Here is a 19,128-nt window from a genome sequence, read left to right as displayed (position 1 = left end):
TATTAGTATTGCTACTGCAGCTTTCTTTTGATTTCCATTTGCATGGAATATCTTTTTCCATCCCTTCACTTTCAGTCTGTATGTGTCCCTAGGTCTGAAGTGGGTCTCTTGTAGACAGCATATATATGGGTCTTGTTTTTGCATCCATTCAGCCAGTCTTTTCTTTTGGTTGGGGCATTTAATCCATTTACAATCAAGGTTATTATCAATATGTATGTTCCTATTACATTTTCTTAATTGTTTTGGATTTGTTTTTGTGGGTCTTTTTTTTCTCTTGTGCTTCCCACCTAGAGAAGTTTCTTTAGCATTTGTTGTAAAGCTGGTTTGGTGGTGCTGAATTCTCTTAGCTTTCACTTGTCTGAAAAGCTTTTGATTTCTTCATTGAATCTGAATGAGATCCTTGCTGGGTAGTGTAATCTTGGTTGTGGGTTTTTCTCTTTCATCACTTTAAGTATATTCTGCCACTCCCTTCTGGCCTGCAGAGTTTCTGCTGAAAAATCTGCTGATAACCTTATGGGTATTCCCTGGTATGTTATTTTTTGCTTTTTCCTTGATGCTTTTAATATTTTTATTTGTACTTAACTTTATATAGTTTGATTAATATGTCTCAGTGTGTTTCTCCTTGGGTTTATCCTGTATGGGACTCTCTGCACTTCCTGGATTTGGGTGGGTATTTCCTTTCCCATGTTAGGGAAGTTTTCAACTATAATCTCTTCAAATATTTTCTCAGACCCTTACTTTTTCTCTTCTTCTCCTGGGACCCTTATAATTCAAATATTGGTGCATTTAGTGTTGTCCCAGAGGTCTCTGAGATTGTCTTCAATTCTTTTCCTTGTTTTTTCTTTATTCTGCTGCTTGGCAGTTATTTCCACCATTTTGTCTTCCAGCTCACTTATTTGTTCTTCTGCCTCAGTTATTCTGTTATTGATTCCTTCTAGTGTATTTTTCATTTCAGTTATTGTGTTGTTCATCTGTGTTTGTTCTTTAGTTCTTCTAGATCTTTGTTAAACATTCCTTGTATTTTCTCAATCCATGCCTCCATTCTATTTCTGAGATTCTGGATCATCTTTACTATCATTACTGTGAATTCTTTTTCATGTTGATTGCCTGTTTCCTCTTCATTTATTTGGTCTTGTAGGTTTTTACCTTGCTCCTTCATCTGTCACATATTTTTTTGCTGTCTCATTTTTTTTTATTTATATGAGTGGGATTGTGTTCCTGTCTTACTGGTTGTTTGGCCTGAGGCTTCCAACACTGGAGTTTGTAGACTGTTGGGTAGAGCTGGGTCTTGGTGCTGAGACAAGGACCTCCATGAGACCTCACTCCAGTGAATATTTCCAGAGGTCTGAGTTTCTCTATTAGTTCAGTGGTTCAGACTCAGAGCTCCCACCACAGAAGCTTCCTTCACCTGACCCCCGGCTCATGAACCAAGATCCCCCAAGCTGTGTGAGTGGCAAAAAAAATAAATAAATAAAAGAACAATAACAAAGTAAAAAATTAGGCTAGGAAACTAACAGATATGTTAGAAAGAATACAAAAATATTGAAACAACCAGAAGGTACATCAGCACCACAATAGGAAAAAAAAAATGTGGAACGCTTCACGAATTTGCGTGTCATCCCTGCACAGGGACCATGCTAATCTTCTCTGTATCATTCCAATTTTAGTATATGTGCTGCCGAAGTGAGCACTAATTGTATTTATTAAGAGTCCTTAAAGAGGTAACTGAATTGATATGAGTTAATTGGGGTGAGCCCTAATCAAACATGACTGATGTCCTTATAAGAAAAGGAAGTGTGGACATGGACACATACAGGGGGAAGATGATATGAAGACAACAGGGAGAAAACGGCCATCTAATAAGTCAGAGAGAGGCCTGGAACACATCCTTCCCTCAGAAGAAATCAATTCTGGCAATGCCTTAATTGAGGACTTCCAGCCTCTAGAACTGTGAGAAAATAAATTTCAGTTGTTTAAGTCACCAGCTGTGGAACTTTGTTACGGCAACCCTAGCAAACTAATACGCTGCATTTAAATTTTGTAGCCCTTTAGCCATGCTTCAGTTGTTGTTTCCTTCATTTTTCCTAGGGGATTGGAAAAGTCTGCCCATCTTTGACACTCCCACTTTTGCATGGAGGGGATATTATGTGCAAACCAGTGGCCTTGGAGATAACTGGTCCCTTAGGCTGACTGCCTCCCAGAGAAGGCAAATTCATCCCAGCCACTGAACTATCTCTTAGGAAAAAAAAAAGAAAGAAAATATTTCTGTAACGAGGTAATGACCTCTACTGGAAGCTGTGTAGAATTACAGAGATCCCAGTTAGTCTCAAGACTTAGGGAGAAAAAAAATAGAACAGGTTTAAATGTTAAGAAGTGGTGACCTCAGAGGAATTTCTAAGGGAGGACACTGTTACCATCAACCAGTAAATAAATCTAAATTAAAAGAAAGTGTAGCAGAATAAAATAGAAGGAAAACCTTCAAATCATGTGTTGCTTATTGCTGCTGAGGGCAAGGTGGGCGAGAGGGAGGGTCACACCCAGTCAGGGGCATCTCCACACTCACATCCTCTGAAAGATTTCTAGCTCCTTGCTACTCAGAGTGTGCTCTGGGGACCAGCAGCTGAGGTCCCACCCCAGAGTTGTTGAATGAAAATCTAAATTTTTTAACAAGCTTCCCAGATGATCTATAAACGCGTTAAAGCTTGAGACGCACTGCAGACTTATTCAGAAAGGTGACATCTTTGTTCTTCTCTGGTAATTCCAGGTGGGAAAAGGCAAATCAACCTAAAGAAGGTTCTAAGTTCCTAAGCTCATTTTTCTTCACATTAGTGCGTATTATCCAAATACCCATAAAATGTACAGGTTGAATTAACAAATGTTTAATTAGTCATTTTTTTTAAATTTTTAATCCTGAAAACAACTAATGACAGCTTGGAACTCTCTGATTTCCAGGGTTTTCCATGGAAATGATGATCCTTCTAGTCCTCCTGTTAATCATCCTGTGTCAGGGAAGCAGGAAGTTTGAATTTTAACTCTTCTTAATGAATGCATTTCACATACCAGAATTACCTCGGCAATTTGCTCAAGAGCTTTAGAAGCCATTACTAGATTGCAGTTCAAATTCATTTCATCTGCTTCCTAAACTGGCCCTATTGTTCATCTTCACACTATTCTAATGCATGGTACCAAGAAACAGCTACTTTTGTTCAGCAGGAAAAACAGTTTTTCTTGTAAGTGCCCCTAAAACCAGAGTGTATTAATTTGTTTAAAACGCAGTTTATATCTGGTGGTGTTCTGGTGAATGTTTAATAACCAGCTTTCAAAACAAAGTTGAAGCTATAATTTACAGCACTTGCCAATTGCCATAGTATAAATTCTCCCATCTTGAACAATTTCATGAAACCAACATGATCATGAAGTTGGGGAAATATGCACACAGTTGCTTCATGACAGTACAAGCAGGCATCACTATGTATTTCCAAAATACCATCAAATACCTTCCCATTCCCCAGACTACCTTCAAAATACATGTCAGTGCACAGTATATGTGCTGTGCAATTGTACAACCTTAATATATACCAATAGAAAACTACCAGGTTTGGGATAAAATACTAGTTTTATTAATGATGTGATTAATGCTTTTATTATAACAGTAAGATGGTGATATAAAAATTTAATGCTATGAAACTCTCAGGAGCAGAGATTCAAAACAGCTACTCCAAAATTTACTCTAGTAACCTTACCCTTCCCACACTTCCCTGTAGGAGCTGTCTTCTACATAAAGAAGGCTAAGTTTGTATTTAGTGTCCTTGCAACTACCTTAAGGTAGTTCTCCTAGTTATGGCAATCCTTCCCACAGTCTTCGTTGCCAATTACTTTTTGCTGGCAGTTTAAGGCCTTTCAATCTGGGCCAGTCATGCCTCTGGCAGTTTCTGTGCTCCATCTTTAATTTCTCCATCTCACACCTGAAAAACCTGTCTATGTTTTTATTAATTGCCGAAGGACCATGATCCACCTCATAAATTAATTCATTAGATTTTCACCATCAATGCCACCATACAATGGAATGACACTGTTATGGGTTTAACTGTATCCTCCCCAAAATGTTAAAGTCTTAACCATCAGTACCTGTGAATGTAACCTTATTTGGTAATAAGGTCTTCACAGATGATCAAGTTAAGATGAAATCATTAGGATGGATCCTTACATAATGTGACTTGTATCCTCATAAAAAGGAGAAATTTGGACACAGAGCCAGACATGCCTAGAAAGAAGAACACCTTGATTTCAGACTTCCTAGCTTCCAGAACTGAGACAATAGGTTTCTGTTGTTTAAACCAATCAGTTGATGGCAGACCTAGCAAATTAACACAGTCACAATCAGAAGAGGCATGTCTCAACTAATTTTTTTTACTCACATCCAACTTGGAGAATTAGTGATACTTTTATTCTTATAAAACTTGACCAGATTCTAGGTTATTCTAATAATTATGTCACTCTCATTCTTTGCATTCTGAGATGCTTTCATAATAGGAAGGAAAACAGTAGAGATACAGTTGGGCATCGTACACAACACTGACTACATCAATGAGAAAGAAAAGCACATGTGAACACAACTAGTCATAAGTGTCATGATAGAAAAAGTGGCTGAGAAATGCTACAATATTTGGTACAAAACTATTATCAACTTGCTAATGCAGTTACTAACTCCTACAAAAGGGGACTTAAATATGTAACTAAAGAGACCTCACTTTAACCCATTCCTCTAATGCAGAAATTTCCGAAACTGAAAGCAGGCTGGTGTAGAAGATGTTCTGAGGAAGAAAAACCTACTTGGAATCCTTTGAATTGGTGCTATAGTCAGCCACAAACTCCATCTACATTAAAGGCAAGCTCTGAAAATTAGTTTCTAAACCCAAAGGCACAAAAACAGAAATGTAACTGCTAAAACTCTTATTTATTGAATCATAACATTTTAGATCCTGGAGGGATCTGGGAGCCTCATATTTTATAAGAAAGAAGTAAAACCTAGAGGTACTTCTCTAAGGTTGTAATTAATGGGAAAACTCAACCCCATTTCTTAGTTTCTTATATTCTAGTCCCAACTACCAGAAATGAAGTTTATGAACCTGATCATGTCTCTTAGTCACTTCAAGAGCTTTTATAAAAATGCACATTTCCAGGGCCCAAGCTTAAAAATTCAGATTCAAATCCCAAGTTTTGCTCATGGATCTGTACTTAAATTCTTGGGGACTTCGGCCGTGTAGGGAAGTCTGAAACCACTTTTGAAAAAAATTCTGCCCAGAGACCTCTTACCTTTGGTCTGCTTCTCATTTCACTCAGACCCAGCTCTGTGTGATGATTACCACATCTTCTCTAATCCTGAGAAAAATGCTTAGGGTCCTGTGGACCTGCTGATAATACAGGTTCACACTGACTCTGATAATGTAGAAGCTGCTCCTCTTGACTCCTGGGCAAGTCCTTAGTACACAGAATATTTTAGAGCAGGAGAGAAAAAACAAACCTGAAACATCTTAAAACAACCTTTTTTGAATGCTCTCATTTCATACTCGTTTTCTGCTCCTTAATTTGCCCGAGTACATTCAATTTTCAGCCTCACACGAATAGCCATTTTCCCATTCACCAAGGGTAAGATGATTTATGTAGGGTGAGTTGTAATAGGCACAGGTTTCATTTATTTTCTATCATTGCTGTATCTCCTAGGGGAAGAGTTGATTTTAAAACAATAAACCAAAATGAAAAATTTATAAAACTATGGCGAAGTGAATCACAATTAGTTATAAAATTTGATAGTTCAAACTGGGACCTAGGATATCCCAGGGGATGGGGAGACTGAGGAGAGCACAGGGGAGAGCTGAATGTAGGAAATTTAGAGGTGTAAATAACTTCGCATTGGTGGCAGTGGTGGTAGAGGTTGTCAACTGCAAGGTGTGCGACTAGAATGAAGCTGAGCCTATATTCTGGGCATCCATCCTGAGCTTTCTCACTCTCACACTTGAAGCTCCCGTGCAACACCAGTGAGGGAGACTGAAACTTCAAAGTTTAAGAGGTATGGTTGTACTGAAGATTTTACCTGTGAAACATCTCTCAAATATTCTTTCCCTTCTTCATCCCAGCTCTATCTCCTTAGGTGAGACCCTCATCAACTCTCTCCTGAAGTAGCTCAGGAGCCTCTAACTGATTTCCTTGCTTCCAGATTCTTCCATACTCATGCCCTTTCAGCAATACTTCTTTCCCATCTGAGCACTTCACCCTCAGTATCTCCAGCTCCCACACCCCACACCCCAGAGATCACAAGGCTTCTGGAAAATAGGAACTATCTCCTCTTGCCGCCTGTTTGGAGATTCCTGCTGTAGAATAGAGGATCAGGCTGAACTCCTGTAGCCTATACAGCCTGCAGTAATGTCAGGGTTTCTATTCCAAACTGGAGAACCCAAGGAGGATCTGGAAGAGTCATATTCTGAAATCTTCCTAGTTGGGCTGTCTCTCCTTTGGAGCCCTATTTATTTGCAAAGGACAAGAAAAAAAAGAGCAATCGGGCTCTTTTGGAATTTGTGCTTCAGAGTCTAGGGTTGACCTTTTTGCCTTTGTTTCCAGCACTGAAACATGAGACCAGTTCGGTTCAGTGGCATACAGCATGATTAGGACTAAAATCAGGTCTCCTCAGAAACTGCAATGTGAACCACAATTTTCCTATCTTTTTAATAATGAAATAGATATAGCACATCTTTATATTGACATTTTATGACTTCATATTTCATATTTCGTTATGGAATACTTCCGTAATGAGCAAGGCATCTTCTGACACAGAGGTGTCCTGAACAAATCACCTCTGGACAAATGAATACGAACCTATGGGACTTTAGGTTCAGGTGAAGCATTTGCACAGTCCTGTAGTGTCCCAGTAGAATAGGGATAAACCTTCCAGCCCTCTGGTACTGCTCTCCAAGAAGTGAGAAGGAATCCAGAAGCTTAAGTACATGGTGTCAGAGAAATTCGAGTCACCAAGCTTTCTTTTAGGGATATATATCTACAGAGCCCAAGAGACATAGACGTACATGTTACCTGTCTTAGAAGATCACAGAAAACTCCTAGATACCTGAATGTGGGGAAAATCGTCCTCATGACTACAGCTTAAGGACGCCAACACTAGCCAGTCAAGAACTGTGATTTTCCAGCCACCTTGGAGTCCCTCTGTCCATGGTGAAAGCCTAAGTCCCTCACTTCCTTGGCTTTCAAAGACCTTCAGAAAGGAAGAAGGAAGAATTAGAGAGTTTTTGCTGGCTTTTCTTTAGCCTCTACCCCTAGTTACTCCTAAATGGACAAATACATACAACATAGTGTTGTCCTAAATAAGAACTCAGGAACTGTGGAGTATAAGTCACCATGAAGGCTAGAGAAATCTCAGTAAGTCTGGTAACTGCTCATCTTAGGGGTACAAACGATTAAAAATAATCACAGTAAGGTGCATGGTGTAGCTCTAGAGTCCAGCATTTTCCTATTTCAACTATTCCTTTGATTCTGTAGCTTTTGTCTCTAACTTTGTGTCACCTCTTTCTGGGCCTGATGTCTTCTCTGTGGTCATTACACCATTGATGTCATAGCTGTGTCTGAAGCTTTCAATCTATGCACAGCTCTTGGAGAAATTTGCTCCTTTAACCCTGCTTATCTTCTGTCCAAGTCTCCGCTAGTGTGCTCCTCTCTGTGGAACTGTTCCCTGGCAGTGTGAGGCCCATCATCTATTCAAAGGCGATGATGTATACAGAGGCACCTGGTGCATATAGGTGCCTAAATATTAGTTCCCATCTCTCAGGGCTACCAGGGAGGACTCCCCACTCAAGCCTAACTCTTTGAGATTTTCATGCTGTGCTCTGCAAAGACAAATGTTTACTCTGAGACTACCTTTATATGAGGCCAAGAAAGTAGAGCTCTACCTCACTATGATCATTTTCATCTATTTAACATAATAGAATCTGTTCAAGAGTTCAGTTAATAAAAGAGTTTTGTGAGTAAAAGGGATTTGAAAACCATGGTTTCCAGCCTGTTCTAGGACCTCTGAATGAATGCAACTCTCTCAAGTATGGAACAGATGTTGGCAAATGCTCTTGAGTTCCTCCAGGCTACCTCCTATTTTTCCAATCACTAAAGCTAAATCTTTTCTTTCCTGGTTCCCCAGCTCACATCCCATTTTGGCTTCATACCTTGCATCCAGTCCTCTGCCTACTTGATAAGCCAACTTCTTTATCCTTACTTTAGGACAAAAAAAAAAAAAAGACCAAAATCCTTAAAATTAAGATGCAGAGATCATTAATGTATAAAACTAGATCAATCCAGAAACAAACATTTTAAACATTGATTCTAAGTATGTTGCTGATTTTCATTAGGGAAAAATTGAGAAAAATAACTAAAAATTCAACTTTCCAACTTTTCAAAATAAATACATGAAAATATACAATGTGATCCAAACACAAATCAAAATACATTGTATAGTCTCTTATTATGACCCTCTCTTTTGTCAGAATATATCTCCCTTCCGTCATCTCTTTACTCTGGAAGGAAAAAAAGACAAAATCAAGAGTTGAAAGAAGAGAGAAAAAAATACAAAGACTGAAAAAAGTAGAAAGAGAAAGAGAACAGGACTGTTGCAGATAGGTTTAAAAAACAAAAGGTCATCTTTCAAACTTCCAAAAGACTGCTATCTCTAAAATTATTAACCCATATATATTGTTGTTCAGTGACTTCATATTAGTAGTCTACAGAATGAGCAACCTGCAGAAGGCATCCATCCTCATTTTTATGAAAATTTTATCAGCAGACTCACTGCACGCCAAGCCCAGGTGGACTGGTCCCTGATGACTTTCAGGGCAGCATGACACAGCTTTCTGGGCTTTCCTTCAGGGTTAGTTAAAATTAGATGCTAAGCACTCAAGGAACAAGGGAACTCATTTTTAGCTGTCACAGATGCCTATGCACCCCAAAGAAGATACTGATATTGCATTAGGCATGGTGGAGATGCCCACTTAACGTCTTGGTCAAATTCATTTACCTGTTGTGATGAGTTCATTTCCACAATGCAATTTCCAACCTGAAGCATGAAATCAAAATCAGCCAACTACATTCTAGCTTGTAATGCAGTGCAATGAACAAGTAGAATTAAAATCAGCGTAGCTCATCACTGCCCAGAAAATTAGTGAAAACCTCAGATTCACAAATCAACAGGATTTATGTATGCAGTGAAATCTAAAACATTATCTGTTATTTAACTCTAAAATAAACACATTTGAACATTGATGCTCAAAGTATTCCTCATTTGAATTATACAGAGCTTAGGAAACCAACATGTGTTCTCAAAACACAAGAGCAGGAATAATTTACTGGCCTATTTACATATTAGCAGCACATGGCAGGCTTTTGGTAACCACCATCCATCTGTTCCTGTAATCTGTCCAAACCAAATTCATTAATTGGATTTCCTCAGCCTCCTGATATAGAAGATAAATCTATAAATGTATATACCAGAAGATGTGCCCTTGGATTTCCCTGGGGGGTGAAAAAAACATGTTAAAACAAAACCATAAACACAAGAGGACAGCTATCAGCTTTCAATTATCCTTCAGAGCAGACAGAATGTTCATTTTACATTTTAGGACTTAATAATAGAGAAAATAACTCTACGATCTCTAGTCACTTCTTGAAATTCAAACCTGGGACTCCATTGGGCCTCTAGAGATGTAAACAGTGAGCTCTTCTAAAAAGTTTGGAAAAGAGGCTTCCAGTAGAATAAGAAGGCAATCACCCTTCTGAAGAAATCTAGAGGGACACCATTTTCGCATGCCAGATTGTAAGAGGCAAAATAAACACTTCCATTTCTACCTTGGGCATGGCTACCACTGCCACCCATTCCAAATAGCCCTACACTGGCTTAGGATGAGGTGGGATTTGGAGGTGCTCACACATCTTTACCCAGCCCCTCCTCCCCCCAAGTAATGAGATAGTGGCGTCCTCCAGCATAACGTTTTTGTCTTCGTAAGACCATATGTCCTGGGTTGTCACTCACATTGCTTTACCAAGAAGCGAACACATTATTTACTTAATTGATAAATACAGTTCTAATTAGAATGCCATCTGCATTCATCCTCTTGTAAAATTACATGTAAATGAGCATGTTTGTTTTTTTGTTGTAATCATAGTCTTATGATGCATTTAAAAATATTTACATAGATAGACCTAGAGATTGCCATACTGAGTGAAGTAAGTCAGACAGAGAAAACCAAATATCATATGATATCGTTTATATGTAGAATCTAAAAAAATGGTACAAATGAACCTATTTACAAAACAAAAGTAGAGTCACAGATGTAGAAAACAAACTTATGGCTACCAAGGGAGAATGGCGGTGGGGGGGATAAACTGGGAGATTGGGATTGACATATACACACTGCTATATACAAAATAGATAACTAATAAGAACCTACTGTATAACACAGGGAACTCTATTCAGTTCTCTGTAATGACCTATATGGGAATAGAATCTAAAAAAGAGTGGATATATGTATATGTATAACTGATTCATTTTGCTGTACAGCAGAAACTAACACAACATTGTAAATCAACTACACTCCAATAAAAATTAATTTAAATAAAAATATTTAGAAGAAACATAAAATAAGCCCTTATTCTTAAGAACTATTAAAAGACAAGTAGATCATAGTGCATAAATAAAAGAGGACTCTTAAATAAACACATGTATATCACCTTCATATCAATTCATAAATATTTTATTTGAGAAGTCATATAACATAACCTTGAAATATTAGTAAAATTTTGAATTTCTCCCTCTTGATTCTATAATTAGAAGCTAAACTAACCAATCATTTCCACTAAACACAGTGTTTCTACTACAATTTATTATAGTAACATGCTACTATAATCAATATACATCTGTCTTGTGCTTTGTATGTCTTTCCGCCCACCATAATTACTGTAAACACAATGTTATAAAACCACACTTTAGTTCTTTATCTTGACTATAAATAGAAGGGTTTAGGAAGGCTTCGTGGCCTTATATTTTGTGAACTTTATCTGTATACTGTAACTGTAAATCCTCTAGCTTAATACATTACAAGTCAGCTATATTACTTTGTCTACTTAATAGACAATTTATTTATTTTTTTTAACATCTTTATTGGGGTATAATTGCTTTACAATGGTGTTTTAGTTTCTGCTTTATAACAAAGTGAATCAGTTATACATATACATATGTTCTCATATCTCTTCCCTCTTGTGTCTCCCTTAATAGACAATTTAAACTAAATAATTGATAACCCTTGAGTTTTCTTTTGAGGAAAAAAATTATTATCCTATCCAGAAGGTGAGTCACTTAATCACATCTACATTCACTCCTTTCATGAACACAGCACATCCACGAACCTCGTAGGTGTCCACAGGTCATCAGGTCAGCCCCTTTTCCCCAGATCCACCCTGATTCTTATGTATACCACCACTCTATATTACTAGGGTAATTCCAGCATGCCCTTTGCCGGAGAATACACAAATTCTAAAATAATGAACCATTATTACAGGAAATAAAGACTAAGCCTTGAGGGAATACATCCAAGAAGGCAAGTTTGAATTGATATTTGGTGGAGAGATTTGCAGATAAAGGACAAAGGTTTAGAATATGAGATATATCCCCCAAAAAGGGGAAAAATCAGGCTGGACTTCAAGGGCAGACACTAAACCTTTCCACTGCCTCATGAAAACTTTATAGCTCCTTAGGTAGGAAAAGGATTCCCAATTAGTTAAGTTTACAGTGGGTATAGCTTTACCATTTTCCCTACAGTTGCCCTTATCAGTGGCCCTTTGACCATAAAACTTTGGGGTGAATTGGTAATTGATAACATCCTACTAGATGCTCCTTAGCTTGCATGCTTATTACTAAGTTCTCTCTCCTAAAGAGATATGGAGCATAAATTACAAGAATCATGCAGACATAATTCAACCTCAATGCTGAATGAGAAGCTTTTCCAAAGAAGCATAAGCTCAACTGCCTGTGATGTTCTCTTCAGGGACAGGCTCTGTCACAAGCAGAAATAAATCTTTAAATGTGATTTAAGCCTCTAGATAAGTTACTGACATATTCCTATTGACTAATGTCAAAATTTTATATACAACTATTCCCAGTTAATATGACTGATGTGTTTCTCGGCTGATTGGCTAGTCACTACCTCTTTTGATTGATGTTCATTAAGTTAATCAGTAAATTGGCACTTTAAAGTTCAATTTGCGCGTCTGGAGCCTGTGCCCCACAAGAAGAGAGGCCACGACAGTGAGAGGCCCGTGCACCGCGATGAAGAGTGGCCCCTGCTCCCCGCAACTAGAGAAAGCCCTCGCACAGAAACGAAGACCCAACACAGCCAAAAATAAATAAATAGATAAATAAATAAAGTTCAATTTGATAGGTATGTGTGTATATATATATATATGTATAAAGTTAAGATAAATTTTCATTAGTAAGGAATTTTTTTCTTTTTTTTTCTGGTACGCAGGCCTCTCACTGTTGTGGCCTCTCCCGCCACGGAGCACAGGCTCCAGACGCGCAGGTTCAGCGGCCATGGCTCACACTCCCAGCCGCTCCGTGGCATGCGGGATCTTCCCGGACGGGGGCATGAACCCGTGTCCCCTGCACTGGCAGGCAGACTCTCAACCACTGCGCCACCAGGGAAGCCCAGTAAGGAATTTTTAAAAGGTACGCATACGTGGCATGTTAAGGAGCTCGGTATTTCAAAAACAGGTTTCTGCTCTAGAATTTACCATAGTCATCAGTAGAATCTTGCAGTACATGACTGAATAAGTATGTCTGATAAAACTGTCCAAATGATTTCTGTGGAACTTCCCAAATCCTGTATTTCAGACATCATTATATTGGATTTACAGAATGGCTCATCTCTACTCACACTTAACAAAAAGTAAGGGAAGGGGAAGATGTTAGCAGAGAAAAGCTTCCAATCATACCCGTTGCAACTATTTGATAGATTGAACTGGTGGAAATAGGAGATTTTCCATCAAAGTTAGAAACTTAACCACCATAGTCACAGATGAAAAGCTTTGATTTAAAATATTAGAAGTTTTAAAAAATTTTATTAGGCCAGAGAACTAATAAATGTCTATATTATGGGAAACAAGAGCTGGCATCCAGAGAGAGAATGAGACAGAAAGAGAGATCTTGTGCTCTGGTCACACAGAGGGAAGGAAGGGAGGAAGGAAACTAAATTGACAGCATTTTTCTCCAGATTCCATTTGACAGCCTAAATTCCTAAGGCAGTAAACATTTCTTTAAGGTCTGTGACCTCATTTTGAGGCTTTCCAAAAGGCATCTTCTTAATATAATCACTTTAAAATATAATTTCCAAAATACCCCAGTTCCCAGGTAAATAAAAATATTTTCATTAGCAGAGGATGGAATGGGAGAGGATTGCAATTTAGTCATCTGATCACATTATCAGAGAGCTCTCCTCCTGACCTGAGATGGCTATAACAAACAAACAAACAAAAAAAGAGAAGAAGAAGAATCCAATATCACCCATATTTTATTTTTTTTTAACATCTTTATTGGAGTATAATTGCTTTACAATGTTGTGTTAGTTTCTGCTGTATAACAAAGTGAATCAGCTGTATGTATACATACATCCCCATATCCCCTCCCTCTCACCCGTATTTTAAATGTTGAGTGACCTGATATTAGTGGACTGATGGGAAAAGAAGAACATTTCACTTCTCAAAAGAATATCTTTTGAAATTTAAAAAAAAAAAAAGAATATCTGGAAATAATGGACATAGAAATTGCTAAAACGAGAGCCTTAAGCTTACCCAAACTCTACCTGTTTCTTCTGATTGGAGAGGAAGTAATCAAATTACCCTAAGAATGTGGCTTAGTTTAGCAGAGCAGAAAGTAATCAGAAATAATTTGAATTGTGCCAAATACCACCCATCAATACACACTGTTGTGTCTGAAACTCCAAAACTCAGGGTCATTCCTCAAAGTCAAGGCATTTTTTTTCTATAGACTTGTGTTAGAATAAATAATAATATCTGGGAAGGATAAAAATTTACACCTTCATTTTTATTGTTATAATAGTCTCTTCCATACTGAATTCATCACAAAAATTTATTTCTGAAAGACTTCACCAAGCCTTAATATGCTAATGAGAATTGTGAATCTTTAAGACGGTGGTATAGAATGCAGAATTTTACAAACTTATTTTGCCAAGTAACTCTTTTTCTATCCCCCTGAGTTGTATCTACTGATATCTGGAGGAACACTAGAAGTTGGGTTTGAGAGAGCACGGGTTATCAGATACTCTCATCTAACAGAAAACGTGGCCTTGGGGTCAGGAGAGCAAGGACATGTAAGTTTAAATAGAAGCTAGGCAGAAAGGAAAGGGCTGCAGTAGAGACGCAGCCAGAAGCAGACCCAGGTGTGAAGTCTCCGTGAGCCAGAGGATGTGAGTGAGCACTAGGGAAACGGAAAGTGTGGGAAAGTTCTGGGAACAGGGACAGAGGAGGCACGTGGGAGTAAGAGACACTTGAGATGAACTCTGTCTACTGCACAGTTCGGCATAGGCAGGCACTGTTCTTCCAGGACACAAAGCTTACTGTGAACAGATAATTTTTAGGGGTCTTATTAGCTCAGTGCTTTTAATCAACTAGGCTAAACATCCTGTCTGGACACACTGTCTGTATCAGAAACCCAAGTAATATAAAAGGTTATATATTTTTATCTCTCAATTTGTTTGCAGGATATTAAGCCCGTCTTTGTTAGATAAGAAAGTGAGCAGGATTATTATTGGACTGTCTTCAGAAAGATCAGGAACTAGGCCCCTCCCAAAGTCCTGTTATCACCCTAGGAATGTTATTACCCTGTCTCTTTAAGTGTCCAGAGTCACATGTCCTGCTTTTCCCCCTTAATTCTAACCCTGTTAAAACCTTTTCTTACAAATGACTGTTGAGTTTATGTGCCTTATGACTTAAAATCCTAATAAGGCTTAAAATTTTACCCCTCCCTGGGGGAGTTGTACTTTCATGATTTATGTGTATGTTCAAAGACAGATGTCCTTTCCTGACAAGGGGGCGGCCAACTAGGATTCTTTCTCAGTTTATATCATTGTCTTTAGGCAACAAAATCCCATTCTTCTCTTTCTGTAATTGTTTAATCTTTCTACCAAAATTTTATTTTCCTTTATAGCATCACTTACTTGACAGTAGTAGCTATATCTATCACAGTTGGTTCTTTGGGACTCTAGTAATCTAAGACAATTAAATTCATGCTTCTGAAAATAGCATTTTTCTATTATAGTAAAAAAAAATCAACTTTTTTTAAATAACTAGCGTTCCACAAACTTATTTTTACAGTAACATACAGGCCAACCAATCGTGAAAGAGGAAATCATTCTTGGGAGAGAAACAGGAAAGGGATTACAAAAGTCATTTTAAACTTGAAGCTGTTTCCATGTGTTGACCTAAATAATTTGACAAATATCAGAAAACTTCAAATAACATCATTGTTTAGTCAAGAAATCTGAAAAAGAGTAAAGGATCTAAGCTTTTCACCTTGGAACTATAAAGCAGAATTCAAAACTGACATTACAAGCCTCAGTTTCTTAGCCTGAAGAAAGAATCCCTGTAATGTTTAAAAAAAAATTTAATAAAAATTAAAGTCATCACCATTATCCTCAATGTAATCAGCAAGATAGCTGGGGTAATAAAGAATGGGCTCCAGCTGAGGTCACATGATCTATCTCCACCACTCACTTGCTGCGTGAGCTTAATCAAATTAAACAAGAAAGTTTAGCCTCAGTTTCCTTGTAAGAAATATGGGAACAAAATAGTTTCTTCACAGATTGGGAGGATGAAAAGAGAACTGATGCATAGAAGAGCTCTTTGTATGCTCTAAAGCACAATTCAAGTATTAGTTATGGGAAGGGTTTCTAATAAATAGGATGCACATTTCCACCAAGCTCCTTTGCCCCCAGAAATCTTAATAAACTTTTTCTGCGTCCCATTTCCAAGTCCAAAGCTTTCTCCAAATTTCCAGCTTTCCTTCCTCAAAGCTCTGACTGTACTCCAATATTTGTGTGGGTCATCATGCTTAGGCACCCTATCAGTTGTATAGAATTTTCCGCCCTTTCTCCAGTAGTCTCAGGGAACCCAATCACAGTCAGTTTACAGTTGTCCTCCCTTATCCTCAGGAGGATATGTTCGAAGACCCCCAGTGGATGTCTGAAACAACAGATAGTACCAAACCCTATATGTACTATGTGTTTTTCCTCTAATAAATAGCTATGATAAAGTTTAATTCATAAATTAGGCACAGTAAGAGAATATCTGCATTGCCAGCCTCACTACTCTTGTACTTTGGGGCCAGTTTTAAGGAAAATAAGGGTTACTTGAATACAAGCACTGTGATACCACTACAGTCGATCTGATAACCCAGAAGGCTACCAAATGACTAAGGCAGGATGGAGCAGGACGGCGCCAGATTTCATCACGCTACTCAGAACACTACCCAATTTTTATAACTTATCTATGTTTTATTTCTGGAATCTTCCATTTAATATTTTAGACCATGGTTGACTGTGGGTAACTGAAACCATGGAAAGTGAAACCACAGTAAAGGAGGAACCACTGTATTGTGAAATAAGTTATTATACTGAAGATTTCAGGCTTCTGCCATCTCTCCACCTGTGCTCCTGATATCTGATCCTCTCTGCTGAGAGCAGTTGCATGGCAAGTGCAGCCTGTTCTTCCATTACAAATGCTTTTCTCACAGGGAGTGGTCTCATGTGCCAGTGAATATAGTTATCACCAGCTATCCTATGCATATAATGATTGTAAAAATGAAGATAGAACACAGCTGAAAAGTTATTATAGCAAACTTGACCTACCATAGCCACCCTTGCAAATTATGAAAAATGCTCCTTTTGATTTCTACACTCAGGAAAATGATGTAATCCTGAAGCACAGATGGGAAGGGGGGAATGCAGTACACCCAAGAGGAATTCATGGCTCTTTTACACATTAGACCTACTCTACCCTTTGAGGAAGAGGGGTGGGGGCGGGGAAGACAGCAGGAGAAGGGCAGTCCCCATGGAAATGACCTTGGCCTTTTTCACTAGACAACACAAGTGCCAGGGTCCCAGTGTTCCATCTTCAAAAGACAGACTTGACTTAGCAACTACCCAGCAACTTTCCAGAGACCTAAGGACCTCTAGGCAACTTCTACTATTCTTCTATTTACTCTTCTATTCTTCTATTTAATTGAACAAATAATATTTGGGGAATAAGAAGTTTTCATGGGTAATAAAGCATTCAAAAAATTGGCCAGTCTTTCCAGAACTGTAGATGAAATGTATTTGACTCTCCTGGGATCCTGAATTGCTATATTCTGATCAGAGGCCTTACATAATTTGAGAAAAAAGACGTTTGCATGCAAAGAAATATATATGTTCTCTATGCCTTCCTAAAAATGTCTTTCCTTTTTTCTCCTAGTAATCCGGCTTTTTAGAGAAAAGCCAGATTATAATAAATTAAATTATAATAAATTATAAATGGATCTGGCATTTATTTTCTACCATTTTCTACTCACAGAGATGATTCAAAAGACCATAGCTATAATAATTATTATTTTATTTATTTTAGCTTTTCATTGCCCACAGAACATTTTTATCTGATCTTCCAGAAAACTTGAATAGATGGAAAATACTACTGTATGATTATTTCAATTTTATAGTGAGGAAACTGAGTCTCAAAGCAGTTAATAAACTTGTCTAAGACCACATAACTAATAAAGGGCAGTGCCGGAACTCAAACAGGTCTTCTGATTTTTCACCCCATGATCCTATGCTTCAGTGAAACAAATTTGCTGAATCATATGCAGCAAATCAATGCAAAAGCAAAATCTTAAATACAATATTTTGAACCCAGAGTAAGTCTTCATGTTATCTAAAACATTTTCCTCATAAGCGTCTTAGTTTCAATAGAACACTGTTAGAGTAAAGCTATATCTATTAGTGGTGGAGAAATATTGTAACCATTGATAGTCCTGACTTTCAGATTTTTCTAAGGATTGTCTTTATAAAACAGATTAATGTCTACAGTTTTTCCCTCTTCAAATATGAAGAATAGAAGCAATATTGGTAATGTTGTTGTCCTGGCCAGGGTGCTTTGCTGTAGCCAACAAACCCTGTGTTACTGCTTTAAGCAGAGAGAAAGACAGAGAGAGCCCGCAGAATCCTTGTAAGGCTGAAGAGTCAGAATCCAAGCTGAGCTTCTGGGGAGGACACCCAGAGCTACATCTCAGAGCCAACCTACCAAGAAGGAAACTGCTGCCTCTGCCATCATCAGAAAGTGCCTAAGTCAGGGGGCTGCTACCATCACTGTCAGTAATAGAGCCTTCCTCAGTGCAATTGTCTAAATGTGTGTGTCCCCCCACAAAATTTGTATGTTGAAATCCTAATCCCTAAAGTGATGGTATTAGGATTTGGGGCCTTTGGGAGGCGCTTAGGTCATGATGGCAGGGCCCTCGTGAATGGGATTAGCGCCCTTACAAAAGAGGTTACAGAGAGATCCCTTGCCCTTTCTCTGCCATGTGAGGATACAATGAGAAGTCTGCAACCCAGAAGAGGGCCTTCACCTGACCATGCTGGCACCCTGATCTTGGACTTCCAGGCTCCAAAACTGGAAGAAATAAATTTCTGTTGTTTATAAGCTACGCAGCCTGTGGTATTTTGTTACAGCAGCCCAAACGGATTAAGACACTTTCTCTGTCTCAGTACCTGCTGCAAAATGGAAACTCAGCACCATGCCTCTTCCCTCCATGTGACTCAATTCTGTATGACGTCTCTTGCAGGTATATCTGATGGGTAGAATCTAAATCACTTATTCTTCTCCAAAAACAAAGTTTTCATGTGTTAGTTTCCTCACTAGGATAGTAAGACATAATTCAATGGAATTATTACAAAATGGGAAGGCTTTTTAAAATATTTTTGTGCAACCAGATATAAGTCCATTACAGAGTTTAACTGTTTAAAATAGAATAACAATAGAACT

General features: G+C 38.1%; 1 non-coding gene and 1 pseudogene across 1 annotated transcript; both read right to left on the bottom strand.

Moving 5' to 3' along the window:
* Nucleotides 1-19,128, bottom strand: part of LOC114892082 — an 89,664-nt pseudogene that overhangs the window by 57,672 nt on the left and 12,864 nt on the right.
* On the bottom strand, nt 1,585-1,691 carry LOC114893550. The gene has a single exon (XR_003792967.1). It is a non-coding gene; the product is annotated as a U6 spliceosomal RNA (small nuclear RNA).

Source organism: Monodon monoceros, unplaced genomic scaffold (genome assembly GCF_005190385.1).
Source record: "Monodon monoceros isolate NGI ecotype Baffin Bay Population unplaced genomic scaffold, NGI_Narwhal_1 Super_Scaffold_12, whole genome shotgun sequence".
NCBI lineage: Eukaryota > Metazoa > Chordata > Mammalia > Artiodactyla > Monodontidae > Monodon > Monodon monoceros.
The sequence above is the reverse complement of the archived record's forward strand: the minus strand, read 5'-3'. Positions and strand labels throughout refer to the sequence as shown.